We start from the raw sequence: 25,999 nt of genomic DNA, 5'->3' as shown, positions 1-25,999 counted from the left end.
TCCGAGGTATTTGGTCCAAGGTATTGGTCCTAAGTAGTTTTGGTCCATGGTATTGAGAAAGACCTAAAACTATATAAGGAGGAGAAGATCATTAGGCTGGGTGTGAAAATTGTTTGAATATCTTATGGGGTATTGGATCATATATGCAGGTTAATGAGCTTCTAATGGTTTGCTTGATCTGATCTAAGGAGGCACCTATAAGGTTGATTAAGGTTGATGGACCGGATCATAAAGGCTTAAAATTATTATCATTATGTGGTTTGATCTTGAACAATCTAGATCTAAATATTGACGTGTGTTTTATTATGTAAATATAATGATCTTGGTATGACTGAGTTCTGGAATAGTTGTGATGTTTTAAGTTAGCATTTATAGATCTATACGCAGGTTCACTTTAGTAAAAGAGCGTATACACACTGGTTCAACATATCAAAGTAGTGTATACATCATAAATTGGAATTTGCAGATCTGTACGCTGGTTCCCTTTAGGTAAAAGTGCGTATACACGATGGTTCAACACATGGAAGTAGCGTATACATTATGAAGCATGATGTTTAAAGTTTCAATTGTTTCTGTTTGCGGTTGCAGAGTTCTGGGTTCTACTTTGTGTTCTCGTGACTGTATTCTAGTAACAGTGTTTTGAATGATCAGATTGATTGATTGTGATTTGCTTTAGTGATGATGGGTTGTCAGTGATTGATTGATTCAATTATGGTTGGTTCAAAAAGTGATGATTGAGTTTCAGTGATTGGTTGATGCAGATGTATTTGATGGTTGTATTGCAATTATGATTTTATGAGTTTCAATGTTGTTGATGGGTCCAGTATGAAAATTGGATGAAACGTGGCCTTCAGATTGTCGTGTTGTGTTCCAGGAGTATCTAGTCTGAAAATTCATGAAACGTGGTCCCTGGTGGAAGAGTGGAGTTTTCTGTAGGCTAGCACCTATGTACTAGTAAACATATTGGCTAGTACAAGAGCTAGTGGGTTGTAGCTCCCTTCCAGTAGTAGCTGGAAAATGAGAGAAGGTTGTAGCCTTCTACAGGTGGGTGCCTGTGTACTGGTATGAGTCTACACTAGTACAAGATTGTAAACAGATTTTCTTATTATTAATAGAAGACAGAGACGACAGCAGCATGTGGTTTTTACCCACATTGGGTTTCCACCTTATATCTTGGTGTTCATGTGTGTTTCTTATGTGTGATGCTTTATTCTAATTTTATTGCACTTTCTAATAAATCTTTGATATATTGGTTTAAGCTCAATACATGATAAATTGTCTAAATCAAAAGTTCTCTACATATACTCTGGTTGCTTTAAGTACAGTCGCGTGTACACGCTAGTTCACTTCGCTAAAGTAGCATATATAAATCTGATAATACTGATTCAACCCCCTCTCAGTGTTGTTTCCAACAACATTTATTTCACAAAAAGAAGAGGTTGATAGCCATGAACAAATTCCTGCTAATTCCAACTACCATAGATCAGAAGATAGATTTATAAAGCAATATGTGGAGAGGAAATCTACTAATATAATGTGTATGTTTGATGACATTACTTCTTTTAATGATTTCCTAAATATGATCAGTATGATGATAATTATGTTCTTCAAATCCAAACTAACTTTACATAGCAGTCAAAAACTAGTTTGGGAAATAAAGAAATTCAGTTTCAGCAGCTTGAAAACAGTGATCATCTTATTCATAGCAGCTATGAAAGTGAGGAAGAAAGTGCAGAAAATTTGAAAATAAGTGAAGCTTCTTTGCCTCTTTGTTTTGCTTCATTTCAGTTCATTAGAGAAAATTTTAAAGCAATAACAAATCAGTAGCCTTTAGGTATTGATATTGACAACAAAGAAGACAATTAAAATCTTAATCAAGATTCTTCAGTTTCACAAGTGTAGTTATCAAATTCTATTCAGACATCTGATCAGATGACACAGGAAAGTTCTATACCATTATGTTTTGAATCATTTCAGTTTTTAAAGGAAATATGGTATAATATCTCCAAAGAAAAGGATGAAAAACATGCTGAAATCCATGAAGTCCCTTTAAAACCCATATGTAATAGGTTGTAGCAATCCTTCCATGTCTTTTATGATCCAATAGTTGGTATGTTAGATGATGACTGCAATCAGAATTTTTCTCCATTAACTAACTATGATATTCAAAATCAAGATGATAAATGTTTCACCAGACAGACATTTCAATCAATATAAATATCATCACAAAGCTTATCTGAAAATATGTAGGGTGATAAAGATTAAAATGACATTTCACTTTCATGGCATGGAGGCCATCTAGAACAATTGTACAGTTGCTTAGACTAGTTAAACATTAGTGTATATATCTTGGAAGATCCTTTTGTACAATTTATAGAGTCAACAAAGGAAATCAAGTATTTCCTTATCTTCTCATTTGTTGACAATGTTATAATTTGTTTTAGAACCTTAGTTTTGATCACAAACAAGCAAATGCAGCAAAATCCATCAAATTACATAATGCTTGAATGGTTGCATTGGCTGTTTCATTTTACTTAACGAGCAATTGAACAATTGATTAGAGTAAGTAGGTAGGAATTCAATTTATTTTAGTTTTCAATTTTCAGCAAGTTATGAAATAATTCATTAGAAGTTGAAGCCTGGAAAGAAGGTCCTAAAGATCTTGATGATCTATTAGTTTGGTTTGAGAATTGCAGTACCTTCTTTCAGTTTCAGATCAGATTTCAGTTTGCAGAAAAGGGTGTATTTTCAGTTCAAGAGTTTCAGTCACAGAGATTATACAACAAATCATATACATGTTTGGGATTGGCCCAATGGATCAGGCTACTAGTCGACGGTGTTCTTGACATCTCACAAGTAGATGCCATCCCCATGTGGAGCCACTGCTAGGATCCTATAATAATAGGATTCATAATTTTGAATAGACTATGGTCAGTATTGTAATATTGTACATACCTTTTCTTTCTGCAAATGTATTCCCAAATTAAAAAATTCAAAGAGGGTATGTCCTAAAAGAACAATCAAAGGACAAAAAAAAAAAAGTGAAAAATATGAACCCCACAAAAAGAGATAAAAATAGATCATGAAAGTGTGCAAATTCAAATGCCACTACTATTTTACTTTTTCTGCAAATAATGGTTATTGTTGAATTGAGGCTTATGTGGTCCATATCAAGTTATGAGAGATTTTTTGGCGTAAATCACATGATATTTCATTTGTCAACGCGTTTCGAACCAACCAGTGTGGTTCATCGTCAGGACAAGTTGAAGAATCAGATCTAGATTGCTAGTTAAATAGTCAGAGCAGAACATCCAACAACTATAATATTTGACCAAGTAACGGCTATATTGACCAACTAACGGCTATATTTGACTAGGAAATGGCTAGCTTGGACCAAACCCAGTGAAAAAGCCGAGGGGGGGGCACTTAACTATATTTAAAAATTAAAATTAAAAATAGATCCATTCAAGGATTTAAATAATTATTGAATTATTATTAAATTAAAAGTTAAAAGGGGGGGGATATATGAATATAAAAGGTATTATATTAATTTTAATCTTTATTATAAATATACAAGTAAATAAATTTAAGTAATATATAGTAAGAATAAATCTATAGTATTTATAAATATCTTTAATTGTTAGATTGTTTAATTAATAAAAAAATATTATCATAGATAAATCTCAATATTAATTTAATTAATTTTCTTTTATTAAGTTATAATTATTAGAAAAAATTTGTTTAATTATATTATAATTGTTAATTTGTTTAATTATTTATTATAATTATAAATTAATAACAACATATTATCAAAGATTGATTTTCATAGTAAAGTAATTATTTTTCTTTTAATAATTAAGTTATAATTAAATAGTATATAACTAATAGCATAAACAAAATGTTGTCAAAATATCTCATACTATATAAACAACACATCAACGAACAAAGGCAAAAGAGATAAGGATACGACATAATGAGGGGAAACTCACATATAAGAAAACTAGAATCGACTGCAAAAAAAGGGGGGAGGGGAGGAAGCGAAGAAAATGACTAGGAAATGAGGGCTGGGACCCAACAACTACTAATCTTCTAGTCGTCCTCTCTATTGATATTGCTTAGCATTTTTTCAATCTCAAGGGCCTCCCTAAATTTACAGTGATGGAACTGCGACAATCTAGCAATAACACTGGCTTCTTCAATACAAACGTGATGTTTGGTTTTCTTTGAATGTTCAACTAAAGCGGAAGACTTGGTTCTCCTATGTTTAAGGTCAGCTGCATGCTCACTAATCCTTTGATTAATGGAGCGTCTAGTTTCACCAATATAGGGGGTTCCACAGGAACAAGGAATCATATATACCCCCTTCATGTCCTTAGGGTCGATCGGATCTTTCACTAACCTAAGGGACTTATGAATAGTGTTAAGGGGTCTAAAGGTTGGCAGAACATTATGTTTTCTAAGATTCCTCACAATCTTATCAGTGGTCCCTTGTAAAAATGGAAGATGGACACCAGGGACCCACTCTTTGGGTTCTCTTTTAGTTAACGAATTTTTTGCAGCTTTGAGGAAAGATTTCTGACCCAGGTATCTACTGTAACCATTCTCAACAAAGACATTAAGGAAATGAGATTTCTCTTTATCAAAGCTCTTTTCGTCAAAGATCCTCAGGGCATGAGTAGCGAGGGTGTTGAGAACACCCAACTTCTGATCCGGGAAAGGATGGGAACTAGCATGAAGATACTGCTCCGTATGGGTTTTCTTACGGAACACTTGGTGGGAGAGGGAACTATCACCATTCTTTGAAATAAGAATATCCAAGAAAGGGAGGCAACCATTGACTTCCTGTTCCATGGTGAGCTTAATGGCCGAGGATTGACTATTGAGATGATCGAAGAAGAGATCTAACTCCTCTTAGCCATGAGACCATATAACACTAGTGTCATCTACATATATTTTCCAAAGCTTAGGTAGGAGGTGGGCTGAGTTTAGAGCCTTGGATTCAAACTCTTCCATAAAAAGATTTGCAATGATAGGGGATAGGGGTGAGCCCATGGCAACACCACATGTTTGCTCAAAGAACTCCCCTTCAAAACTGAAATAATGATTATGTGTAGCTTGTTTAAAATACCATAATCCATGATAAGTGAAACAACTTAATGTTGACTTTTCATGCTTTAAATTTAATGTTGATAGATAGAGAATAAATATCTAGCCAAATAGTTCAATCTTGGTAGATCAATAGTTAAAATAGAAAATGATAGTGAGCTCAACAGTTTAACCTGAGCTCTTGGATGAAATAAGGTTTGAATTAGTTAGTTTCCTATTTCAAAGAAAAATGAATAAGGGTTTGCAAGCTCAAATTCACCCATGTAAATAAGGAATAAAATGTTAAAATAGCGGATGGGTAGGTACAGGCAATTTTTACAATCATGGATAAATATCATTTGGCATATTACTAATTTCCCTCCCCACAACATGCTCCAGTACTAAAATACTTCAGTCATAAAGGCTTAGAGCATTTCTCTGACTTTTGGTGGGACTAGACCCTCTACTTAATGACTCATGGACATCAAGTATCGGATTCCACCTTATTGAAACCCTTCTCATTCATGAAAACACCCTTTTCCCTTTACATCACTCATTTTACCCTACAAAATCCCTTTTTCCTAAGTTTAAAACACATTTTACCTAGAAAAGGTAAAACCCCCTTAACTAATTCCCCTTTCATTCAAAATACTAAAAAACCCACAAAAAATGCTTTTATCCTAAGTATAAATGTTAAATGTTGATATTAGGCCACCACAGTGAAGAAATTCAAGCCAAACATCATATTTTACATTATGCATACTATATTTTACATTCCACACATTCATTTCATATTAATGTACTAACCTAATGTATCAGCTCTCCGATATAACCTTTTCTAGTATTAAATAACTCCTTCATATATAATATCCAAACCCCGATTTAATTATAAACTATAGTTTCATTCCCCACATTGTTTAAATTTACTCCCCGCTTCATATTTCCCCAACATAAACCTATTAACCCACCAACCCTTGGTGTCATAAAAGAAAACCATGTAAATATTCACCCTAATTTCCCTCATTGCAGCTTCACCATGCGACGGCCGTTAGATCTCTCACCCCCAAATCTGACGACACGTATCCATATCACACTCACTCCCTCTCCGACCTTTATCAGCCCGAGAGGACGGGAGATTCATGGTTTTGCTCGGGCCCGATTTTGCTACGTGTCAGCCTTCGCATAGATTGTCTTCCCTTGGGGAAATACCGCCTGCCTACCAAAAGCGGTGCAATGGCCTCCAAAACCGCCTCCCCACCCAACGCGAAAACCATCCACTATTCATAAAATACTTTCCCCGCCAAAATATAATTGCTTCCTTATAAAAGGCCGAGAAGCCCCATTTCATCCTTTTTCACTCATTTTTCTGTAAAACCTCAATAATACGTTTGCGACAACCTGAGCCTCTGCGACCAAAATTCACTGTCATCTACTGCCCGAAGAAGCTCCAGACACCCAATTTGAGCATCCAGTTCACGTCTGCAGCCACCATATCCTCTGCAATCACCATTCAAGCCAATTTGCAAGCCAAATCACCAATTTCTAGGTATTTTGAGAAAAAACCAAAACAGCCCTCTCATTTGAAAATGTACAGTAAAAGTTAAAAGGTTACAGTGAAAGTCAAAAAAGCACAGTAAAAGGAAAAAGATAAATCAGCCAGATGAAAGAGTATCAGTAAAAGTGTATCAGATTGAAAAATCAAAGTGAATAAAAGCAGCCAATTGGAAGACAAACAGCATGGAAGAGAGTTACAAAGCATACATATAAAATAAATTCATGTGAAGGTGAAGATAGTTGGAGAAACAGAGCAATCAAGGTAAATAGTAAAAGTAAACATGGAGGCAGTAAGGGTTAAACAAATATGAAAATAATTTCACTAGCAACAATGAATTTTATCCACAGTAAAGGTAAAAATGGTTAAAAGAAAATTAAGGTTAAAAGATGAAATCAGAGCAGGAATGGTACATTTTCCAGAAATTTCCTGTTTAAGTCATAAATTTGCAGAAACTATTGTGGATAATCGAAGATTCATTTTGAGAAACTGGAGGAGTTTGTGTTCCTAAAAGGCCAATCTACAACAACCTATCTCACTTTTTACATAGGTATTACAAAAGGGAGATAAACTCATATCTCCACAACCTAGTTTTCAGACTATGCAAAATCTTGTTTTTGACATCATTTTGCAGAGAATATTGTGAATAGCTGGAGCTTAATTTTAGGAAACTAAAAGAGGTTTATCTCAATAACATAATTATCTACAATAACCTCTTTCACTTTTTACATATCTACCTCGGATTGAGATATACAAAGGTATCACAGGACCCTAATTTTGCTGAATTTCTGGGGCAGAATGCACAAAGGAAGGACGAAGTTAGTGACTTGGAAGCCTCATCATCAATTAAGAGTTGCTATAAAATTTGAATTTATCTTATTTTTCACCATCAATCCATAAATATAGTGCCAAAAAGATTCATTACTTTTGATTGTCCTTTATCTAAGTTCTATTAATGTAAAACAGTTTGAGATATTTGTAAAACCAATCTTGATATTTTTTCAAGATATTTCAGTTTAGAATTTGTATAAATACTTCTTCATTTGAAGTATTTTGGGTGGATTATTTTACATTTGTAGATTTATTTTGATCTTAAACCTAAGGGTGATTGTACCATTTTCAAGTCAACATACTGGAGCAAGTAATAAAAGCATTTCGCTAGAGGATTCATGAGATGAGCCATTTGCAGTGAAATATCTTCTTTGTTTGATTTTGTTACCTTATTATGTGTTTCATAATCTTAAATGTGTTCTAAATTTGAATGAATTAACTAGAGATATCACTCAAAATTTGTTTAAGTACACTCTGTTTTACACAGTTAGTCATTTACATGTTTTCCTCTGATACCTGGATTTGAGAACCCTTAATTGCTCTCCCATCTCAGTTGACTTTCTTTCATTCCTTCCAAAATCTGTCCTAGGGAACCCTTAATTTCTCCATGGATCCGATTTGAAACCATTTCACCATTTAGCCTTTGAGATCTGCAGTAACTCATCTATCTTGCCCTGTAGACATTGTTTTTAGAACTAAATCCATTCTTGTTTGTTTGACATTCGACCCCATAGCCCAATGGTAGAAGCAAACCTCTGTTCATCCAAGTAGATTGATCCCACCACCCAAATTCAAACCAAAACCCAAGTGCAAACAATAACTAGCCTAAAATCATCTTAACTAAAACAAAGTTAAATTATAAAGAGAGAGCCCTCTCTAAGCATTAGGAAGGCTAGGTCCTGATGTCCAAAAGTGGTTTGTGGTTACCTTTGACTTTTCTTTCTTCCTTGACTTCAAAAGAAATATCAGAGTGATAACATACATCATTAACACTTATTCAATAGAATCGCGCAACATTCAGTCAATAATTCATAAAATGCATTATTCGGAGTCAAAAAATAGCATTTAACGGAAATAGAGATAAAACATATATACACAAGAATTCTTCAATAAATTTCTTTAGTGATCTTCAATTCAGATTTATAAACTCAAAAATACCCTACGCACTCAGTTGCAGGGGTCTACGCACTTAGCTACGGACTCTACTTAGGCCTTTGCACACTCAACTGCAGAACCTTTCTTCTCCTATCTGACCCACTTATTCTCACTATTACTTCTCTTCTATTGACCCATTACATCCAATATCTCCCTTAGACTCTGTAAGGCACACCTATTTATAGTCTTTTTCATACAATCCCATGGTCTACGAACCATGGGTGGATCTCAAAATTGACTCAAACTTTACATAAACAAGGGGCCAAAACCCCTTTTACTCCTGATCATCTACGTGATCTACATCCACAAATCATGGAGAATTTACATTAATTACAAAAATGTGTCAAAACTTGGCTTATCTTAGCCCCAAAACTAACCTAGGGGACCCCATCCCAACAGGCCCCCAACACAAAGATCATGATTCACCCTCAAGTCACTCAACTAATGCTGCGATATTGTTCTGAAGATCCCCAGCTCCACCTGGATCGTTGTGACTTTGGCAGCACTCTGAGTTGTTACCTACTTGACTTCCTCAACTAATATTTCTGTAGCTAGTCCTTCTACGGCCAACCTCATCGTCTGTTGTTTCTACTGCAACCCTTTAAGCTTATCCTTGATGGTTGTTGTGAGTTGATAAGCTTCTTCCAACCATGGCTGTAGCCTGGCCTTAAGCAAGGCCTCCTTCTTCTATGCTTCCTCTACCTACAATAGAAGTTGCTTACTCTCTTGTAATTTGGCTAGGCATTGTGTTGGTGCTATGGAGCGTGTCGTTGCCCTAACTTCATAGTACTTCCACTGCAGCTCCCTGACCTCTGTATTCAGTGTCTGCAAGTTTGGATCCTCTTCCAGATTGGTCACCAACTCCATTGTTTTCTCAAAAAAGGTCATACAGTCAGCGACTCTGGCATCCAGGGTGGCCATTCCTTCCTTTATCGTGGCTTTGCACTGCTCTTGGACCTCAAGCGGAGTTGTGGGCTGCAACTTTAATTTCAGCTTGGTGATCTTCATGTTGAGTTCAAACTGAACTCGGCCAACCTCTGCTTTAGCTTCATGCACACTAGCGGCCAGTTTTCTGATCTTTCCTTCTAGTTGTGCATCCTCCAGGATATAAAGCTCAGGCACCGTCTTGCATGCCTTTGTGACTACTGACTCTAGTCGTGAGCTATGCGCTCGTAGCACCTCCTTTTCTTTTAAATCTTGCATCTGCTCAGCGAAAATTTATTCATTGTTCACTCTATACTCACTGATGAGGTTGAGGGCACGCTGCTCTCGGGATCTCAATTCATCTGTCACCCTTGTATGCAGCACGTGGAGGGTGTCGTTGTAGAGCACCACTATATTCAGCCCGATATTCTTGATTGTGCTCAGGATAATGCGATATTTGGCTGACTCCGCGCAAAGGGGCCCTTCTGTCAATTTTATAGTTCTAAGGTCAAGGGACCTTGTTAAATCTACTTCTTGGCTCGTCCCAAGTGTGAGGCTCTCCTATCCAGTGCCCACTTGTATCTTGCTTACTTGGATCTTGAGCTCACGTAGATCCTTTGGGAAACTCCCTAGCATCTGCATGTACTGTTGCTCAAACTGTTGCAGCACCTCAGTTATGGTATCCCTGATTCTATCCCCGATCTCCTTGAGATCACCTTCTATTAAGACCATGGGATCTGCCTGAGACTTGTCTGATTTATGCTTTTTCCTTAGACCTTCCTTCTGCTCCTTGCCACGATTCTTCAAAATGAATGGGGTGCTTTTCCCCTCATCTCCTCCACCACCTTGCTCTGAAAGTTCTTCCTCCTCTATCTCTGGCAAAGGTGACTTGCGTTGTTCTTATTCTACCTCTCCTTGGCACCGCGCTCTTACTCCACTCGAGCCTTCTCTGTGGCTTCCTTCCTTTTCTGCTCTGCGAGGTTACACGTAGCTTTCTTAGCTACCTCCTTTCTCTTCTGTGCAGCAGAACTTCCTGCGCCCATTCTTTTTCTAGCATTTAAATCTGAGGGGGCACGCCATTCTGCATGCCATCTTGTTATCACCTCCTGCACATCTGTTTCCGTCACCAAATATGGAAAGTCATGCCATTTTTGTTGTGGATCCTTCTGCGCTTGAATGTACACTCTATGGAATTCAGCCTTGAATGTCGTGTAGGGTGACAACTGCGTGAACAAGGTTGGGGACAACCTCGGACGCTAGTTAATGGCCATGTGGAGACTCGATTCCATAAGGACCCAAAATATTTTCGTCTCTGTGATCCACGTAGGGTCCTTTGTATCCCATAAGGAAGCGAATTGCGCTACCTCCAGAAATCCTTACTCAAGACTTGGAGAAAACTGGCTATCCTCCGACAATTCCCACACGACAAGCACAATAGACAATGATAATCAAGCATAGTGAAACACCTTGGTTTCATCCTGGGCCTCTCGGTAGTTCGCGAGGAACCCCTGGCAAAGGTATCTGGACTAATTGAATTGTACCCACTTCGCGCACTAGGAAGCTAGGGAAACTACAGGCGTTAGAACTTCATCTGCGTAAGATTTCCTCCTCACCTTCCTTGCTAATATCTGAGTGGCTAATTGAACCGCGGGGTCTGAGATAGATAGAATTGAATACCCGCACGACTTCATTACGAGTTTGTAATCTTTCTTCATTCTTCTGCAAGGTCCTTCTCCCCCGTCTTTCCGCCAAACTCCTTGGTCGGGTTTGCGCCCTTATAAGGGAGGTGCATGATCCTATGGATGAGCATATATGTGATGGGTATAGACCCTCCTATCCATAGGCACCCATCATGCACCAAAGTGGGCAGCTGGTGCACACAGATTGTGTTAATGGGCGTGTGGTGATAATGGGGCACCCATAGCAGATTGAGTAACCCTAAGTTCTCGAACTGTGGACCAATTTCTCTGTTTCTAATCCGGTAACACCCGACTCTGCATAGTAGACATGCCTCATGTACTTATCCATCACTAAGTGTGGAAACCTAGTGTGATCTATGAGGTCGCAATCCTCCATTTTGAACAGTGGGATCTGCACGAGCTGTAGACCTTCAAAAGGAACTTGCTGAGATAGCAGGGGCATGGAAATGGTGATTTTCTCAGAGTCTAGGTCCTTTGTGAGCTTTTCCTTTCCCTTTCATGGAGGGATATACTTGGGTATCTTGGTAATGGGCTCCACTCCTTCAGCATCTATGTCTTCTATACCCTGGCCTTCTTTCACCTCTAGGTCCACAACTTTCGCTGGCTGCTTGTCTTTCTTTTGTTTTGCTTGTGCTGCGGAATGTTTTCATGGTGATTTGTGCACCAGCACTTGCTTTTTCTGCTTGTCCTCCTTCGATTTGACTGTTTGGGTTTCTCTGGCAGGGGTAGGCTTCGGCCTAGGCAACCTCAGTGCCATAGGCACAAGAGCCGAAGCTTCCATACTTACAACTTCCAGGGCAGATCCTTCAGAGGCCACATCACCATCAGTACTCATAGTTTTTGCAGGGCTTGGTCCAAGCATTTTCTCTAGAATGAACTTCTGATTTAGCTCAGACAACTTAGCAAACATAGGGCTTGCGACTAAATCCTCCCAATATGATCGATTCATAGGCGACAGACAAAAAATCTCACTAGCAATTTTGAGAGCACAAAGTGTTCTCTGTTGGACCGACACATGTAATTTATAGGGGTTTTTTAATTCAAATCGACCGTTCCCCCAAATTCTGAAAATATATGTTGTTTTGGCGGTATATCTTCAAAGGATTTTGCCTTAAATGCTGCCAGCCTACTCCTCTTAACCCTCTTCTGGCTATCAAGTCATGAACAGTGACTCCAACGGTCACCTTTTTGCTATTCTACACGGCACCTCCCTCCACGGTGTAGCTTCATGCACATAACTTCCTAGGTTGCAACTTCATTATTTTCCACACAGCCCACCTGCTGCGTAGTCCTCCAACCCTAGCAGTGTAGTTTATAGTCCCACGCTCCCTTGCAACTGCCTAGAGCACTAAGATTATCCTGTCGCCATATAGCGTTGCGCATGATCCTCTGTATACAGCTTCAATGGGATCCCATTCACTCTTCCTGGAAAAGGTTCTCCATTAAGCTTCATGAGTTGAATTGCACCTCCATCTATAATTTCTTTGGAAATATATGGCCCTAGCCAATGCATCTGGAATTTTACCAAAAACTTATTGAATTTACTATCATATAATAGGACAAGATCATTTACCTTGAACGTGCACAGCTTGATGTAGTGATCGTGCCATGCCTTCTCGCATTCCTTCTGTACTTGTTGATAAAATCCTACCAAGAATTGATCTTCTTCAAGCTCCATCAGTGTTATAGCTCCAAATCTCACTCTTATGGTTTGTGATGATGTACTCATGGCCTAGGGCAACCCCTCCTTCCAGACCTAGTCCTAAAATTTAAAAAAAATAGTGTTTTATCCCTTATACGCGACATTGCCCTGAGTTAAACGCGTGTATACGCGGGTATGTGTATAGCCAACCCGCGTGTATGTATTAAAAAACTTAAAAAAATATAAAACGCCTTATTTTCGGGCGGGGATCGCAGGTATTACCTACTGATCACCTGTTAGTGCCCGTGGCCCAACTGTTCCCAACCAACTCCTAACTAAAAAACTACTTTGGAGATGGTATAAAAAGACCTCAAAGGGAAGGCCTAAGAGAGGAGAGAAGAGAGAGAAAGGTTATTATGCTGAGATTTTTCCCTTGACCAGGTCTGAAGGCCTAAGAGAGGAGAGAAGAGAGAGAAAGGTTATTATGCTAAAACACACAAGATTTCTTGCTAGGAATCTTGGCTGCTCTGTTTCATCAGGGTAGGAAGATTGAATTCAATCTTTGTGTTAATCTTGCTTTTGGGTGACTTTTTGTTTGCTTGACAAAACCACTTTGTGACCATCCACTTCTTTGTTTCATGAAAGTTGTTGATTGACACTTTCTTGGAATTTGTCTTTTTGATCTTTTGGTTTTCATGGCCAAAGCTTTCATTGCTGCTTTTGATTGTTAAGAGCGATTTTAAACACATTTATTTTTGTTGAGTCTTCATCCATTAAGTGGTGTCAATTTGCAAAAGTGTTTAATTGCCTATTCTTCAATCACAAGTTTCAGTGTTGTTGAGAGCATTTTTTGAAAAGACTTTTTTTTTTGTTTCTTTGAAGAAAATCTTTTGAAAATCTTAGTTTTTCTTTCTTGAACTTGCTTTTCATTTGGTTTCCTTTTAGTAAGTGAAAGTGCTTTATGTTTGTCTTAGAACTTGTTTTTAGTGTTTAGACGAAATGAATGGTAACATTTCATATTCCATCTAGGCATTTTAAGTGGCAAGATAAAGATTGATAAGCGAGCAACTTTCATTTTTTTTGTTTTTAGAGTAGTTTTGAATCTTGCATCCACATATAGTTGTTGCATTAGGATAGATTTGCATCCCCTATTTAGGCATACATAGCTTTGTTAGCTTTTGTGAGTGTGAAGTGTGTATTAACAAAAAGAAAAGAAAATTTTGTTTTATTAGAAGTACCTCTGAACCCTATAGAAATTGCTCTTCATCGAAAAACGAAAAAGTGCATGTGCATGTAGTTAAGACTTTATTAATTTCTTTTGCGTCAAAAAACACCACTAGTTTCACTTCCATTACCTTGTGACTTAAAGAACAACCTAATAAAATCAAGCTCTAACTAAAATTCACTAGAACTTTTTGTTTTAGTCAGTTACACCAACAAGATTAGGATTTTAGGGCCTTGGATTAGGCGAGTGGAGAGTTAACTCTCCAAGGCCATATAAACGTCAAACGTAGGAGTCTGAATAATGAGAGAAAATCCAATAGCATTAGGAAGACCAGGAAAGCTCCGAATCTGGGAGTTAAGCACGAGGGTCTGTGAAGACAGGGAAGAGAGATACCCCCTCTCCTACTTGTCCGAACTTACCTCATGACTGTTCTGCCTGGCTTCTGCGACGAGTTGGTATCCATAGTTGTTGCTCCTAGGGAACTACACAGGTGGCTGCGGAGGGGAATCCCGTGGCACCTGAGGTTGACATTGCATCACTCTCGATAGTACTACTGGAGGGCACCCTTGCGAAGCTTGGGGGCTTGCACCGGCGCAGGCTGTTGTTAGGAGGTCAGCGTAACTTCCTCTGATACCTTCGCTGATAGGATTGGGCCCTCATCATCCCAGACTATCCTCGGAAGGCCCTTTATTTCACTTTCTCATATTTTGGTGTCCGGTCCTAATCACCCGGAGCAGAAATACTTGGAAGTTGTTTGACTGGCTGTATCTTTAGGGACTTTATAGTGTGTGCTCTGTGCTCCTAGTTGGCCTAGCTTTCAATTTTTTGAGTCTTTAGTTAGATCATAACAAAAAATTCAAAGTGGCTGACCGATCTCCTAGATGGTCTCGAAGACTTCGTGGTCTTTCGCCACCAAGTTTAGAGCCTTCTCCTAGAAGGCGCAGAGGCAATACTACCGGTGGGTTTCGTCCCACGCCGGTTGACGCATCGGGGATTGATCCTCCTCTCGGGGGCATTAGTGGCCAAGAAAAGCCTGGTACTTCTGAACAAGAGAGGGATACTCCAGTCCTTTCTCGAGTTCTCTTTCAAGCGGAGAATAACATAGAGGTAGAAGAACTTTTAGAGTCGTTAGCGGCTCCAAATTCTCCACTACCATCTAGTCATCCAGACGTACTGCAATACGTTGGGACTCCGACGCATAGACCATCAAGTCCAGGTTACGCTACGCGCTTACCATTGATGACCACTACTGGAAGCATGGCTTCTACAAGTGCTATGACTATGCAAACCCCGACATCGGTGCAAGGGGGGGGAACCATTTCCATCTCCTCTGCTTCCTTGTTTGGATCTTTTGCTAGCAAACCTTTAGTTGGGTCTACCTCCATTCTGTCCATGAGTGGAAATACACAAACCAATGCTTTTGGTACTGGATTCTTCCCATTTGGCACCCACTCACAGGGTATTCCATCGGTTCCGTTTAGTGCCGCTACGTCTATGATGGGCAGATCGACTTCATTCCAGGGTTTTCCTTTCAGAAGTGGTCATATACCACATTCCAACCCGATGGTAGGATCCATGCCTTTTTCTTCTGTAGGACAGAGCAGCAATCCTTTCCAAGGTTGGAATAACCCTGGGGTTAGTAACGCGGGAACCGGGAATCCGTTTATCGGCCAACAAGGGAATAGGCCGTACTCCACAGTTAGTTCGTTCCAAAGTATTCCTCCCCTAGCTTCAGCTTGGAATCCGTATCAGGGGTTATCAACTCCTTACAATCCTTTAGGAGGAAACTTTGCTGGTTATGGAGGCTATACGGCCAGAGTTGGTCAAACTCCGAATTTTGCTGGACCACAAGGCTTGCCTTTTGGTTTAGTCGGTTCTACTGGTTACTTCGGGCAGCCTGGTGCCTCCCAAATTCCAGGACAATCTTTTCAGAGCTTTGGGAGTTCTGCCCAATCTGGGTGGAATCCCCAAGGTCCTCCTAGGCTTCCGTTTCTGGCAACGTTGAACTTGCCAGATCTCACTAAGTTAACAAATGACCCAATCAAGTAAAATATGGCCTGGCCTCCAGTCCCAACCAAAGTCCCTTCGGACATTCCAAAATTCGAAGGGAAGAGTGGTGAGGACCTAGGTGACCATGTAACCAAATTCCATTTGTGGTGCTCATCTAACTCCCTTATCGATGACTCAATTAGGTTGAGACTCTTTCAGCGCACCTTGACTGGTAATGTGGCCAAATGGTATATAGAGTTGCCAGGGGGCAGCTTTACATCGTTCGCTGACTTAGCCAACATTTTCTTAAATCATTTCCAGTTGCCTGTCCGCTATGACGCCGGAACTGAACTTCTGGCCACCTTTCGTCAGGATAAGGCAACCCACATTTCTGACCATATTCAGGAATGGAGACGGAGAAAGAGGCTCATTAAAGCCGAAATCCCTCCGGAGTACTGTCTCGAGTGGTTTTTGAAGTCGTTACAACCCGAGATCTCCAAGGATGTCTCCATGTCTGGGGTCTATTCTGGGGAGCAAGCCATTTTTAGGGCCCAACAATTAGAATTGATCTACTCTCAGTCTGGGATCCTACAAAACTACTTGTCAGATGCTCCTGGATCTACGGTTGACATAGCTAAGTCAAAGCCAGGTCCGCACGCGGATGGTATCGTTGGGTCAGTAGACACAACTACAGTGAACTTGTTGAATCAATTGCAGCAATTGTCCTTGCAAGCTGCTTCTAACAACCAAGTCACATCGTCTAATCCCCCCGCTTCCCAAACTTCTTCAATAAATGTCGTCCAATCTGATAACCCCAAAGGAAATCAAAATTCCAATGGGAAAAAGAAAGGACGAGGTAAGAAAAAGAACCAGGATGGGAAGCCTAATGCAAATAAATCCGGCAACAACGTTGGTGGTGGTAGAAATGAGTCGAGAAAGAAAGTCAAGTTTCCATGCAAATTGTGCAGTGGAGACCATCTAACGCATCTCTGCCCTAAGATTGAAGACGCTCAGCGCTTGTTAGGAAAGCAAGGGACTTCTAGTTCTCAAGCTGTGTTAACCAACCCGTTTCCCCAAGGGCAGCAACTTCTTGCTGGTGCGAGTTCAAACCCTGGAACCTCCGCTGGGGGCAACCAGGAAGGGGAAAAATCGTCAAATGTTTTCATGATGGGTCTTGAGTCTTGAAAATGTCATTCATTTCCATTACACTTTCACTATTATGTCCATTATATCACCTCCATTTCACCTCCATTTCACTACTATGTCACCACATTCATCCCACTTACATTATCATTGGGCCACCTTTATGTTTTTCCAATCTTTATTAATTCTAAGCCTTTTAAGTGAATTTGTGGTTAAACATTAGAAAATAATGTGCATATGCTTATACCTAACAAATGGGTTGAGATTGTTGACATGTGTAGGTTGAAAGGAGGCTTCTAGAAGACCCTTATGTGGCACCCCAAGGCCAAATTCGAATTTGAGTGGAAAGAATCATGGGATCATCTCCTAATTGTATTGTAACTCTAAGAAGACATGTGTCTTATCAGTTCCTATTTTGATTAGGACTCTAGAGGTAGAGGGAGAGATTCATGGATTCTCATTAATGAGATGGCTCTCATCTTTTTGTATAAATAGGAGATCTCTCTCCTTCATTTGTTAGTCCTTTTTAGCTTGTTAGTCCCTAGTTCTTAAGTTTGTAGTTCTTCCTTGATGGCTTTTGAAAGCTTTGGAGGACTTTGTTGTACTTTGTACTTTTGAAGAAATTGAATAAAGCTTTGATGTTTTCAACATGGAAGGAGATGTGAAGTAGACGTCATGGAGCATATTAGAATGTAAGGTAGAGTAGATTTCATTTTGTAAATATTGCTTTGTAGAATGTAAGGTAGAGTAGATTTCATTTTGTAAATATTGCTTTGATTTGATTTGATTGCTTTCAATTTTGATAGATTAGATTTTTCATTCATGCAATTTTAATTCATGCAAGTGTGTTCAATTTTGCTCTGATTTCATAGGTGGCAGAGGGCCCCTGCCTTGTATAGTTGTCATTTAATTTTGCATTTAATTTTGTTCTGCTTCTGTATATTAGCTGTACATAACAAGTTGTTTTGATTACTGTTGTTTTACATTAATTTTGTTATGCTTATGTATATTAGCTGTACATAAATTGCTTTCAAGTTGATTGTAGATTAGTGATGCACATAGCCTTTTAATGACTAATGACATGATAGAATCATCTTGTCCTTTTGCTGAAGCAGCAAGGATACTGGGTCTCATAGTCACTAGCTCATTGTTTGGTTATTGCATTTTATTTTGATTGAACTAATGACATGATAGAATCATCTTGTCCTTTTGCTGAAGCAGCAAGGATACTGGGTCTCATAGTCATTAGCTCATTGTTTGGTTATTGCATTTTATTTTGATTGAACTAGTTGTATATTTACACTTTTGTTTAAATACTAACTCCATCAATAACATGTTTTAAGTTATTTTGAAGTGCTAAGTTTTGGAAGTTACCATTAGGGACATAGGCCTTGTCTTGAAATCTTTATCCATACTTGTCCTTTAAAAGTATTCTTAAGACCTTAGAATAGGATTTCCATTTGCATTAAACACTTTAGAAAACCAACAAGAACAAAACCCCAAAAACAACATAAACTATAAAACAACGAAGTAAGAGAAAGGTTAACTAAGCACATATAGTGCACCACACTTCATCAGTTTACGATACCCGGATTGATAATTTATGTAGAGCAATTTAAGACGTTAAATTGACTAGACATTTTGTCGCCGTTGTCGGGGAAGTGTAATTAGGAGACCTTATTTCTTACATCTAAAAAAAAATTAACAATTCTTGAGTATGCTCTCCTCCTGCACTTTGTGTGATTTGGAGGATCAGAAAAATGATTGTTATGTAAAAAAAAAAAAAATTAATAATTCTTGAGTATGCTCTCCTCTTGCACTTTGTGTGATCTAGAGGATCAAAAAAAGGATTGTTAAGTAAAAAAATAGGAGACAAAATAAACTTCATCACTTCAATTGATTCAAGAAAAAAAAAAAAAAAAAAGAAGAGAAAAAATAAACTTCATTTCATTTCCATTTTCACTCCATGCCATCCATTTCATCAATAAAAGATTTTTTCCCTCCAAGATCATTTCCATTCAGATTACCTAACTATCTCTATTTAGCTAAGTGGTTGCTGTGCCAAGTTTCCGCAGCTAGAATCAGTTTCCGTAGCTGTAATCAGTTTCCGCAGCCACCACTCTGTTTTTCAAATTTACAGTCAAGATGTCAGTGCAATAAAATGAAAATGAAGGTATGACTAAGCATATGCTATGAAGACATGTACATGGAGCATCTACAAACATCAATAAGGAAAAATTGAGTAAGGGCTAATGGACAAAAAAAAGACAAGGATTCTAAAGGTATGGGCAGAAATTCTTTCAAATAACTGGCACAATTTTGCATAGTTATTAAACCATTAAAGCTCACCATATGCAATGATTATTTCGACGACCTTACTCCATAAACCATACATCTACTCCTTATACGGTCTCATGATTATTTTTCAGGTTCAACTTATAGATGTCTGCACTCCCACTTTTCTTTATGAAATGGCTTCACGATTCTTCAAATAATGTATCCTTCATTAGTGTGTGTTTCCTATGGTTGGATTGGAAATTTCTGTAGCTACCCTCCCTCTTCAATGAATGCCTTCAAATCAGCAACTACATTCATCTCAGAAGGATTTCATTATTCATATACCAATTGTGAGGGTAAGTGATCGGGTGACCTGTGATTGTTGCAGAGATAAATCTTGTTCCTGCTCCTCCTGACGTTCTCCCTGTGACTATCAGTCGCCCCAATTCTTCAACTCTGTCCCTCTGTCTAAAGATCACAAGCCTAACAGGGTTGATGAACGGGAACGTATTGAGCAAGCCGGGGGCAATGTTATGTGGGCTGGAACATGGAGAGTAGGAGGTGTTCTTGCTGTATCTCGGGCATCTGGCAATCGGTTATTGAAACAATATGTTGTGGCTGAACCTGAGATTCAGGAAGCAATAATTGATGATGATTCTTGTAATTTTTGAACCTGTGTAATACACCTGCAGAACAGTAGATCAAACAAGAAAAACGAATGCAGCAATAAAAACATCAACTCAGAAAGAATGCAGAACAGAGAATTGTTAACTCAGAAAAACGTAAACAACAAAAAAATGTCAAATTTAAAATGCTCGATTTTCCCAAATGGAGACGAATTTAGAAAAACTAAAACATGGGTTTTTTTTCCAGGTGGGTTAATTAGATAACCCAGAAACCGTTTGAAGAAATTTGTGGCGGTCTGGGAGAAATATTCAGTTCTTTGGAGCCCATTTTTGACTGCCGCGCGTGAAAAAAAAACAGAACTTTCAATTAAATGAGCAGACAGTGATTTAATTCGGCTCTGTGCTGGCACCTACTCTACCTCTCCCACGTCTTCCACCCTTTTCCACCACGTCTTCTGCCCTTCTGTCACCCGTTTGCAATCCAACACATGTTTAATAACAGTCTGAATTGAACACGGCACGTTTTGGTTGTTTGAAGTAATACGTTTTCCGCCACCCGTCTGCCCATTTAACAATAACATAATCAAATACGGCACTTCTCCAACAGCTATTCCTATGACTCGACGTTTTTCTTGCTAAAATATCGGCACAGTGCTAATACTCAGGGATCTTGTCTTCATTAACATGTTTTGTGTACGACGTGCTTGACAGTCTGACCCTATTTTCAGCCAAAAACTCTGCATTGTTTTTCTATCCGCTCTTCACAGCATCTTGGCCTCGAATACATCTACGATTGATCTCCCTATAGTGGTGGGAAATTTCATCGGCTTTGCTGTCGGTCAAATGTTCTTTGCATACACTCAATCGGCTCGTATGTTGGCAATTCTTGGTGTAGATATTTTAGACAAAGTCATCACAAGCTTTGGAATGCCAATAGGTCCATTCAGATTGCATGTTCTTGTTGGATATGAAGTATCTATTGAGGTTGGCCAACAATTTGTTACAGCCTTCACTCCTCCACATTTTTTTTCTCTTCCACACACACAGCCACTTTCCGCAGCTAGCCCAACTTTCCGCAGTTGTTTTGTTAAACTCTAGGTTGCAGGGGTCATCAAGCAAAACAAGTCAAATGGGTAGTTGGGGGAATGTCAGTACATGGATGGTGTCCTATTCATTCGGTCAAATTTGATGAAAAAGACCCCGGTCAAAGGGAAGTCAAGTTGAGTGTTATCACTGAGTCGCCACACTAAGTCGCTACATGTCAAGAAAAAAATAATAATTTTGAATCAATGAAATGAACAAGTTATTTGCTCACTTTTCTGAAGGTATTGATTAATTTTGGACTGATGATGAAAGATGAATGGCTAACTTTGTATTCAAGATTTTTAGCTACAGAATCGTGCACATTCCGCAGCTAAAGTCCAATTCCGCAGCCAGGAAAAAACCTCATTGTTCAAATCAACCTAACTTTTTCATACAAAATCAGATTTTGATGATTTAAGTACCATTGGAAAGATCTCAACAAGATCTACAGAAAGAGAAATCTATCATCTGAGTTTGAAATGGCAAATAATGAAATAAATTGCTGAAAAGAAGCAACATCAACTTGGGCACCAATTCCAAAGCAGGTATAAATTCTTTTGATTTTTCCTTTGAGAACTTGTTTCATTAATACAAATTCTTTGTTTTGTGTGTAAATATCATAACTAGAGAGATTGATCACCTCTCTCCTTTGATAATCTTACATTCCATTGCAGAAGAAGTATTAGTTTTTTTGCAGGTTCCAGAAGGAAGGACAAATGACTACAAGAGAATGATGTCTCTCTAAGAGACCAATTTGTTTCATAAGAGGATGATCAGCAACAAAGAGGAAATATGCTGTTGCAAAAACAGATCCAAACACTTGAAAAACTTTCAGATACTATTGTCTCCATCACATCCATCCATCACATCCATACTTCATAATAAACCATTCACCTTATTCCACTCCATACTTTCCACTTACATTCACATACACTTTCCATCTCTTTTTGTCCATTCATAACCCACAAATAAAAGCAAGAGGCTCATTCATATGCTTATTTCCCATTGCCATTTCTACTCTCCATTGCCATCTTCCATTTTCATTTTCCATTCCTTGTCATTTTCATTCCGCAAATAAACCCTACTTCAATGCAAATTATTGAGTCCATAGTCCTTTGAGTCTAATTTCTTTGTAAAAACACCTTGAGGCTTGTATGCCTTAATGGCAAGTCCTCATGCTGACAAACAATGGGAATACATTAATGTCCCTTGTTCGTCAGATCTTCTAGGTGACTTGACTTCAGCAAATTCATTCGTACCTAGCAAGATGTGTTTGGGCATCTTGACTCTCATTGTCATCAATGGTGAGAGTTCTCGTGTTGACTAGTGGCATCCATTAATGGCCACTAAGCCAACAATTTCCAACTATGTTCGACATCAGAACATCTTTTCACATAGTAGGAATTGTGCCAATGAGTTTTGAAGACATGAAGACTATTATTTTCAGCATTTTGGAGCAGATTCAGCAAGTTTTAGTAGAAGCAATAAAAAGTCATCTTATCTCTCTATCCATGACTCCTCTTGTTCACCCACTTAAAGAAGAATATGATCATAATTTTTCAGCCACCACACATACAACTCATCCATTCCAAAGGGTAAGTGAAGGTACGTCATTTTCTAACTTTTGACCATAGAATTCCATAAAAAGCTAGAATGATAATTGTTGGAAAAACATTTCTCTTCCTCATTTCATAAAATTGCCAATACCATCAGTTGGGGGGGGGGGGAATACATTCATATTTATATCTTGCCATGTCCATATCATATTCAGGAGCTCACATACTTCCAACATATATTAATTATTACATTGCTATTATGAGCATACAATGGCTTTTGAAAAAGTGCTTAAAGGATAAATTGGATACAAACAAAATCATGGTTGTCACACAAGAACCAACCATCATGCAATCCAATAAAGATATACTTTGCAACAATAATCAAAATATCATTATGCAAAGTTCAAAGATCAAAATAGAAGGCAACAAAAAAAAAAAAAAAATGGTTGTAACACAAGAACCAACCATGTTGCAATTCAAGTGAAACACTTTGCAGAAATATGAAGTTATCAAATGATATCATGCAAAGTTAAGCCAAAGCTCAAGGATCAAAAGAGTTAATGTAATATATATTGCATGAGGACATGCAATAGCTTCAGTTGGGGGGTATGTTGAGTCTTGAAAATGTCATTCATTTCCATTACACTTTCACTATTATGTCCATTATATCACCTCCATTTCACTACTATGTCACCACATTCATCCCACTTACATTATCATTGGGCCACCTTTATGTTTTTCCAATCTTTATTAATTCTAAGCCTTTTAAGTGAATTTGTGGTTAAACATTAGAAAATAATGTGCATATGCTTATACCTAACAAATGGGTTGAGATTGTTGACATGTGTAGGTTGAAAGGAGGCTTCTAGAAGACCCTTATGTGGCACCCCAAGGCCAAATTCGAATTTGAGTGGAAAGAATCATGGGATCATCTCCTAATTGTATTGTAACTCTAAGAAGACATGTGTCTTATCAGTTCCTATTTTGATTAGGACTCTAGAGGTAGAGGGAGAGATTCATGGATTCTCATTAATGAGATGGCTCTCATCTTTTTGTATAAATAGGAGATCTCTCTCCTTCATTTGTTAGTCCTTTTTAGCTTGTTAGTCCCTAGTTCTTAAGTTTGTAGTTCTTCCTTGATGGCTTTTGAAAGCTTTGGAGGACTTTGTTGTACTTTGTACTTTTGAAGAAATTGAATAAAGCTTTGATGTTCTCAACATGGAAGGAGATGTGAAGTAGATGTCATGGAGCATATTAGGATGTAAGGTAGAGTAGATTTCATTTTGTAAATATTGCTTTGTAGAATGTAAGGTAGAGTAGATTTCATTTTGTAAATATTGCTTTGATTTGATTTGATTGCTTTCAAGTTTGATAGATTAGATTTTTCATTCATGCAATTTTAATTCATGCAAGTGTGTTCAATTTTGCTTTGATTTCATAGGTGGCAGAGGGCCCCTGCCTTGTATAGTTGTCATTTAATTTTGTTGTGCTTCTGTATATTAGCTGTAAATAACAATTTGTTTTGATTACTGTTGTTTTACATTAATTTTGTTATGCTTATGTATATTAGCTGTACATAAATTGCTTTCAATTTGATTGTAGATTAGTGATGCACATAGCCTTTTAATGACTAATGACATGATAGAATCATCTTGTCCTTTTGCTGAAGCAGCAAGGATACTGGGTCTCATAGTCACTAGCTCATTGTCTGGTTATTGCATTTTATTTTGATTGAACTAATGACATGATAAAATCATCTTGTCATTTTGCTGAAGCAGCAAGGATACTGGGTCTCATAGCCATTAGCTCATTGTTTGGTTATTGCATTTTATTTTGATTGAACTAGTTGTATATTTACACTTTTGTTTAAATACTAACTCCATCAATAACATGTTTTAAGTTATTTTGAAGTGCTAAGTTTTGGAAGTTACCATTAGGGACATAGGCCTTGTCTTGAAATCTTTATCCATACTTGTCCTTTAAAAGTATTCTTAAGACCTTAGAATAGGATTTCCATTTGCATTAAACACTTTAGAAAACCAACAAGAACAAAACCCCAAAAACAACATAAACTATAAAACAACGAAGTAAGAGAAAGGTTAACTAAGCACATATAGTGCACCACACTTCATTAGTTTATGATACCCGGATTGATCATTTATGTAGAGCAATTTAAGACGTTAAATTGACTAGACAATGGGTTCTAACGTCCATGTGGCTACTCGGTCACGTGATTATGGTGAAGCCAAAAATTCCAAGGACAAGACTGTTCCCGGAAATACTGAGCCTCATATTGAGCGACCCCCTGTTGAGACTATACAACGGATACTGAAAGGTTCCGCTAAATGCGCGACGATTAATCCTAATGCCAGGGCCGCCCAGAATTACTCCATTGTGGAGGATCTGGCTCAGAGTCCGTGCGCCATGTCCGCTTTAGAGGTTCTCCGGTCGTGTCCGGCTTAGAGAAGTGCTTTACTCTCCGCAATTGGAGCAGTCGATCCAGCTAACTCTTTAGTGCTCACTTTTGACATGTTAAATGTCAAAAAGCGACTCCCTCATCATATGGCTTTCCAAATAAAGTCTACATACCGAAAAATCAATATTTTTCGCACCGTGATAGATGAAGGAGCTTCCACATGCGTCATGTCGATGTCATGCTAGAAGTCTATTGGATCACCTTCGGCTGTTCCTTCACCCACCATCTTGACTGCATTTGATGGTCATTCTCATAAGTCGCATGGGATTATCCCAGCCTTTCCTATATGTGTTGGGGGAAAGGTCGTCAATATTGAAGTAGAGGTCGTAGACGCTAACCTAGACTATAATCTCCTATTAGGAAGGAACTGGGTATACGAGATGGATGCCATTGTTTCGACTCTGTTTCATGTCATTTGCTTTCCTCATGAGGGGAAAATCATTAAGGTTGATCAATTGGACTATTGTCCAGTCGATCCTCTAGCAAGCTCTGACTCTACTGTCCCTTTAGTGGATAACCCTTGCCCGCCTACTGAGAATTTAGGAGTAGGGATGTATTCCTCATTGATGGGTACATTTGATCTTCCCTCTCCTTTCGCTAAAATCAATGCTATTTCATTATCTAAGGAGTCTCCTCGAGAAGAGTTCTTTCAAACTCGTTATTTTTCAGACCCTTGGACCTTGCCTTCACCTGCGACCACATTAGTTGAAGGACAAGCAAATGGAATGGCATTCC

The sequence above is a fragment of the Pinus tabuliformis genome, chromosome J (genome assembly GCF_031772625.1).
Source record: "Pinus tabuliformis cultivar Carrire ecotype Pingquan chromosome J, CPIR1, whole genome shotgun sequence".
In the NCBI taxonomy this organism is placed as follows: Eukaryota; Viridiplantae; Streptophyta; class Pinopsida; order Pinales; family Pinaceae; genus Pinus; species Pinus tabuliformis.
Note: the sequence above shows the minus strand (reverse complement) of the source record.